Consider the following 7,339-nt stretch of genomic DNA (forward strand, 5'->3'; position numbering starts at 1 on the left):
TCCGTCAGTCCGAGACTGGACAAGTCTGTCTGAATTGTAAACATGTCTTCTTGTATAATACTACTGTCTGCCAGTCTGAGACTGGACAAGTCTGTCTGTGTTATAAACAAATCTTGTTTAGTACTACTGTCTGTCAGTCCGAGACTGGACAAGTCTGTCTGTGTTGTAAACAAGTCTTCCTGTTTGGAATGACTGCCTACTGATCCTACATCTATCAGGCTGGACAAATCTGGCTGCAATGCAGACAAATTAATCTGTACAGTCCTACCGTCCGTCTGTCCTGCTACTGGGATTTCTGACACGGTCACATGAACAGGATCATCTATCCATCCACTAACCGACTGATCAACAGCTGTATCTGCTTGTGTAATATTTACAAGGGCTGACAAGTCTGTTTGTACATTATTTTGATTTATCTGACTGTTACGCGCAACATCAGAAAGTCGTGTAAAACCTGGCCCCACACTCTCCTTATCTGTTTGTTCTGCATCAGACAGCGGTGACACACTTGGCTGTACGACACTCTGGCCTGTTTGCTCAGACAACTCCAAATTCACCACTCTCCTCAGTGTTTGTGGAAAATCCGCCAGGGCTGAAAGGTCGTCTTTCTGGACAATCGGCTTAACATTGGGAACACCGGAAAACTCTGGACTCTGAAAAACAAACAGAATTATCACTTGTTATCATTTAATATCCACTGTTAAAATAGCATGCAATATGAAGTGATACATCCAGTTAAATACCATGTAAAACTTCATAAAAATTTAATATCCACGGTTAAATAACATGTAATGTGAAATGATATATCCAGTTAGATACCATGTAAGACTTCATGAATATTTAATATCCATGGTTAAATAACGTAATATGAAATGATATATCCAGTTTGACACCACGTAAGACTTCATGAATATTTAATATCCACTGTTAAATAACATGTAATATGAAATGATATATCCAGTTAGACACCATGTAAGACTTCATGAATATTTAATATCCATGGTTAAATAACGTAATATGAAATGATATATCCAGTTAAGACACCATGTAAGACTTCATGAATATTTAATATTCACCGTTAAATAACATGTAATATGAAATGATATATCCAGTTAGATACCATGTAAGACTTCATGAATATTTATTCAGATATTGAGATATATAGCTCTGCAGAATCGAGGTACATGTCTTAAATACAACAAATATCTTCTAAAAATGATTTGGGTAATAAGTTTGTTTCGGGTAAAAATTTGACACCGAAATATATTGTTAAATACTATGAATATTATACTGTATTAATGATCAATAGAATATTGAGAGAGAGCAGAATTAAGGTATGAAAATTAAATACAATAAGAATCTTCTTAAACCATTTCATTAACTTAAATATAACAAACATGTTTCAAAACAATTTCAATAACTTTCATTTAACTATGTATTATGTATTTATCTAAACAAAACCTAAAAACCCACAACATCCAACTAATCTACAAATATTAGTAAGCATGGTGACAAAATCAACACACTAGTAAAATAATGACTGTTTAAAGATTAACACCACAAAGATACATGGTTTGTTAGCATGCAAACTTATAATCATGTTAATAAAAAATAAAAAAAATAAAAAATTTATTTAACGACGCACTCAACACATTGTATTTACGGTTATATGGCATCAGACATATGGTTAAGGACCACACAGATATTGAGAGAGGAAACCCGCTGTCGCCACTTCATGAGCTACTCTTTTCGATTAGCAGCAAGGGATCTTTTATATGCACCATCCCAGACAGGATAGTACATACCACGGCCTTTGATATACCAGTTGTGGTGCACTGGCTGGAACGAGAAATAGCCTAATGGGCCCACTGACGGGGATTGATCCCAAACCGACCGTGCATCGAGCGAGTCATGTTAATATGCTACATACTCAAATATTAAACTGACGATCAAAAGAAAGTATACCAATTATTTTTATTATAAATAAAGACAATACACGTTCATGGAAGGTTAGATAGGTTCCAGTATTGTTCGTTATAATGCAATCAATGACAAATAGTCGCACATTGCTGCGTTTGGGCGATGCCGCATGTGCAAAATGAGTTCATTCATCAAATTTATACTGCACGAGAAACATGATACTCGTGCACATAAGGGTGTAAAAAAGGGTGCCATTGCTTAGAACATGCCTTAGTCAACAGTAAAACACCAGAGAACATGACAAGGCTAACTGCTGAAGAAAGAGAGAGAGAGCTATTGGTATGATGCAGTTCGGTGCGAGTTATGCCCATGTGGCAAGAATTCTGAATTGCACAAAATTGATGAACACCAGGTTGATACAGCGTTACAGGGTGACTGGCAGGACTGCAGACAGACCATGAAGTGGAAGACCCCGCATCACAACAACCAACGAGGACCGCCATCTCCGCATCTTACACTTATGTAACAGATTCCTCACTATGACGTCATCTGCAGCGACTGGCCTTGGACATGTCATCAGTCGTCACACTGTACGTCGTCGACTACGACAGCATGGTATCAGGGCCTATCGACCATTCAGAGGGATGACATTGACGAGGCAACATCGACTTCGACGTTTACGTTGGGCACATCAGTTTTAACGTTGGCAACATCGGAACTGGCAACATGTACTCTTTTCTGATGAGAGCAGGTTCCAGTTATTCAGAGCTGATGGCAGGACTCGGATATACCGACGTGCAGGATAGAGAACAGCTCAGTGCTGTGTTCAGGAGACTGAACCGTTTGGTGGTGGATCTGTGATGGTTTGGGGTGGTATCTGTGGCCAACAGCGGACAGACCTTGTCACTGACGAAAATCTGTCCGACATCGGGTCCATGCTTGAATACTTGCACATGGTGGACATACACGCTATTGAAACATGTTCTTTGTTGTCAAATTTATTCACCTTCATTATGAGTGGTCCTTTATGAAATCGCACATTTCACCCCTAGTGCTGTCGTGAACTATGATATTATCATTTTACTCGTGTTTATTTATCGCCAAATTATTATACTTTCAAAATATAACATTTGCATCAACTTGTGTTTTGTGTTGTTTTTAATACTTTGAAAAAATAATTGGTATACTTTCTTTTGATCGTCAGTTTATATTTGTTTTGATCTGCCTAAAAGTTAAGACTACAGAAATAAAAGCAAGCTGAAAGAGCATGATCAGGTCATTGAAATGACGTCCAGGGTCCTGAAAGCCTACGGTTTTAGGCAATCCATTTTTTGTTTTACATGCGTAACACCATGTACACACGTTCAGCATTTAAACATTTCTATTTGTAGGCCTGTATTTTCACACAGATATCCCCAAACAACAACGTCAGATATGTTATAATAACGTTATATAATACTCTTTATATAGCACATGTATTACGGATTTCTGTTTTGGGGTACCTGTGTATTTTCATAAATAAGTATCATGAGAGGTGACAGCTAACAGTCAGTCAACCATTAAACATTGTGCTAAGATGTTAAATATTAAGTTTGTTTCTGGCAATACTTATGTGCAATGTAACAAGAGAAATCTGTTAACAGATGACAGAGTGGTTAAGCTATTGGGTGTAAACATCCCGGATGCTGGGTTCAAATATCAGTACTGGCTTTAACTTATAAAAAGTTACTAACCAAAAAAAAAGGGAATGTTTGTTTAGCAACCCTTGAAATTCACAATACACTGACAGCATTTTAGTACAGATAATATTACAGGTAATCACTCAATACGGCTTTATGACAGCACTGTGAATTTTGAGGACTAGTTTAGTGTCACCTAAGAATATCGTTTAATCAATGGAAAGAAGGAACGAAATGTTTTATTTAACAATGCACTCAACACACTTTATTTACGATTATATGGCGTCACACATATGGTCACACAGATATTGAAAGAGGAAATCCGCTGTCGCCACTTCATGGGCTAATCTTTTAGATTAGCAGCAAGGGATCTTTTATATGCATCATCCCACACAGGATAGTACATACCATGGCCTTTGTTACACCAGTTGTGGAGCACTGGCTGGAATGAGAAATAGCCCAATGGGCTAACCGAGCACTGTACCACTGAGCTATGTCATGCCCCTGTTAACCAATGCCTACTGGGCATCATACATATGGTTAAATTGACACTTTGTATGGAGAATGGGGAAAATGTACTTATTGCCATCACATAGACTATTTTCTTTTCATTAATTTAATTTCAACTTATTTTCATGCTCATATCCAATTAAGGTTCAAGCACACTGTCCTTGGCACACACCTCAGCTATCTGGACTGTCTATCCAGGACAGTGGTTAGTTGTTAGTGGTTAGTGAGAGAAGTTGGTGTAGTTGCCTTACACCTATTCAGTGAGTTGCTAAACTCACTCTGGGTGGGAGTCGGTAGCGGGGTTTGAACCCAGTACCTTCCAGCCGTACCTCTAATGACTTAACCACTACACCACCAAGTCTGTGTAGTTGCCTTACATTTACCCATTGTTTCAGCTACAACTCACGCTGGGTGAGAGCCGGTACTGGGGTGTGAACCCAGTACCTACCAATCTTAAATTCGATGGCTTAATCACTACACCACCAAAGCCAGTTACTCTTTTCAAATTGCTGCAACTGCCAAGGGATTTTTTTTATTTGAACTTTCCCCCCCACGGCCGTGGACACAAACAGGCATGAAGCGCTGACTGTAACAGGCAATATAACAATAACAATAGGTTCAGTCAGGTATGTGACCCAGCGCAGCCAACCAGCTAGGCGGAAAGCTGTACCACTGGACTACATCCTACTCCACACCGATTGGACAGACGTCACTGTAAGACAGCACTGCTGTTGTCTTAAAACATTACACGAAACTTATCACAATGACAACCAGTTACCACCTGTTTATGTAATTGACTTGTTAGTAACAGTGATAACAAAAACAGTGTATTCATTTATCACATTGGTGGCCGGGTTAGCTTTACATTCATGTCACTATGATAACCTCGGGTATATCTATTCAGACGAGTAAGATTGCAACTACTTTCTGTTTATTCAGGTACATGTACAGTGAAACCAGCTCAAGTGGACAACTTAAGCATAAACATGGCTTAAGAATTTTTTTTTATATCTCACCCACCTGTAATATTTTAGTGGTAAAAAAATAAAATAAACAAGAGTATCGGTGAGGTACCTGTACATGATACGGCCATCAGGAGTTTGATGGAAAACCATATCTACATTAATGAATATGTTACAGGTATGATTCAATTAGAATTATGTTAAATTTTTGCAATCGTATGTATCTGCATGCAAGATATGATCCAAAGATTTATTGTCATGTGCAGTAGACCGTGAAAAGTAGGTCACAGTGACCTAGTAATAAAACGTGACACACTGCCATCCCAAGTTGTTACTAAATGTGAGGTTTGATGGTCCTGTATGCATCTGTATGCAAGATATGGTCCAGACAAGAAAAGGTTAACAGATGGACGCCATACCATAATACGACCCATAGATGGGCTTATAAAAATACTTGACCGGCCTTTTTGGATAAGCGGGCATTGAATGTGGGGCTTTTTTTCTCTTTTTTAAGATTCCACTGGAATCCAAGCAAGATGTAAAATAGATAATTTAGGATTTTATACTTCCAACCCAAAATCTGGGATTCGCGGAAGAACAAAATCATGCTAAATTTGTAGCCTGGATAAGTCATCAGACTTAGGCTGGTAGGAATGGAGTTTATATCCAGGTACCGGCTTCCATCACAAATTTTTAACAATGGAGAAATGATGAAAACCACTGTAGCAAATTGACTCTTACTAATCATTAACATGTTTGTGGACAACAGTTTGGTTCAATGTAGGAATAAAAACCCATTGTTTTTGTTGTTGTTTGGAGTTTTTTGGGAGTGTGGGGCCAGCAGTAACACTGTAACCATTAACCTACTTCCTAGGTCCTGTTTTAAGAAGCAATCGTAGCACTAAGACCACTTTAAGTGCATAAGTTTAATTAGTTAAACCATTCAGGTGATCTTAGTGCTAAGATCGCTTCGTAAAACAGAGCCCTGGATAGACATTAATGAATCTTGACTGAATGTAAGGAAGAAAATAAAGTTTAGATTTAAAAAAATAAAAATAAAAATAAAAGAAAGAAGAACAAGAGAAGTACAGTACAGTGAGTTTAGTATGATGATGTAGTAACAGCCACGCACATCTCCACTGAAACAGACAGACGGCTCTAGAAACAAGACACGAGTGCTCTGCTGGATGAACAACAGGGAAGTAGGAACAAGTCTCGTGATGAATAAATTCTTTATATACTCTTCAAAAGAAGAAACGCAAAACCACATTGTCGTAACATTTGGAGAATTGATTTAATTATTGAATGGTGAGTCCGATAATTACCAAATGTTGCAGGATTGTTCACAATTCACTCTAGTCCATTGTGAGCAAGTGATAGGACACACCACCAAGGTCAAGGTCATCCGGAGTCAATACCGGGTGTGGCATCCGCGTGTGTTGACAACTGCCTGGCACCGCCTGCCCATTGAAGCAACCAGAGTACGGATGACGTCCCGGGGGATGGTGGCCCACTCGGCCTGCAAGGCTGCTGCCAGCTCGGGCAGTGTCTGGGGCTGTGGTTGTCGCTGTCGAAGGCGTCGGTCCAAATCGTCCCATAGATTCTCAATTGGGTTCAAATCCGGTGATATCGATGGCCAAGGAAGGACATTAATGTTGTTGTTCTGTAGGAAAGCCGTTGTGAGACGTGCTGTGTGAGGCCTGGCGTTGTCATGTTGGAACACTGCGTTGGCGTTGGCCATAACTGGAACGATGTGTGGCCGGAGGATTTGGTCAATGTAGCCCTGTGCATTCAGGTTGCCCTGCACGTGGACCAGGTCAGTTCTGCCAGTGTGTGAGATGGCTGCCCACACCATGACACTACCCCCGCCGAATCTGTCCACTTCCTGCACGCAGTTTGCCGCATAACGTTCACCACGACGCCTATATACGCGACATCTTCCATCATGACGTCGGAGCAGAAATCGGGACTCGTCACTGAACCACACCTGTCTCCATCGCAGTTGAGGCCATTGTCGATGAATCTGGCACCACTGCAGTCGGAGTCGACAGTGTTGTGGTGTTAAGATGACACCTCGAACTGGACGTCTGGCACGAATTCCTACCTCACGTAGGCGGTTCCGTACGGTCTGGTCGGATATCCTGCGCAAACCTGGTATTGCTGCGGCTGTGGAGGTGGCAGTAGTCAATCGTTCCCGAAGGTGGCGTACCCGGATGTAGCGGTCCTGCCCGGGGGTAGTGACCCGTGGTCGACCGGATCTAGGGAGGT

The 7,339-nt window shown here is 40.4% G+C and overlaps 1 protein-coding gene across 2 annotated transcripts in view; it reads right to left on the reverse strand.

The window, feature by feature from the left end:
• Positions 1-517: 517 nt before the first annotated feature.
• LOC121379031 overlaps positions 518-7,339 on the reverse strand; it is a 33,693-nt gene continuing 26,871 nt past the window's right edge. For both annotated transcript variants that reach the window (XR_005958799.1, XM_041507474.1), the window contains exon 12: positions 518-653. The gene's annotated coding sequence lies outside the window, so the exon portion shown is untranslated. The remainder of the gene's footprint in view (positions 654-7,339) is intronic.

Source organism: Gigantopelta aegis, chromosome 8 (assembly GCF_016097555.1).
Source record: "Gigantopelta aegis isolate Gae_Host chromosome 8, Gae_host_genome, whole genome shotgun sequence".
NCBI classification, from domain to species: domain Eukaryota; kingdom Metazoa; phylum Mollusca; class Gastropoda; order Neomphalida; family Peltospiridae; genus Gigantopelta; species Gigantopelta aegis.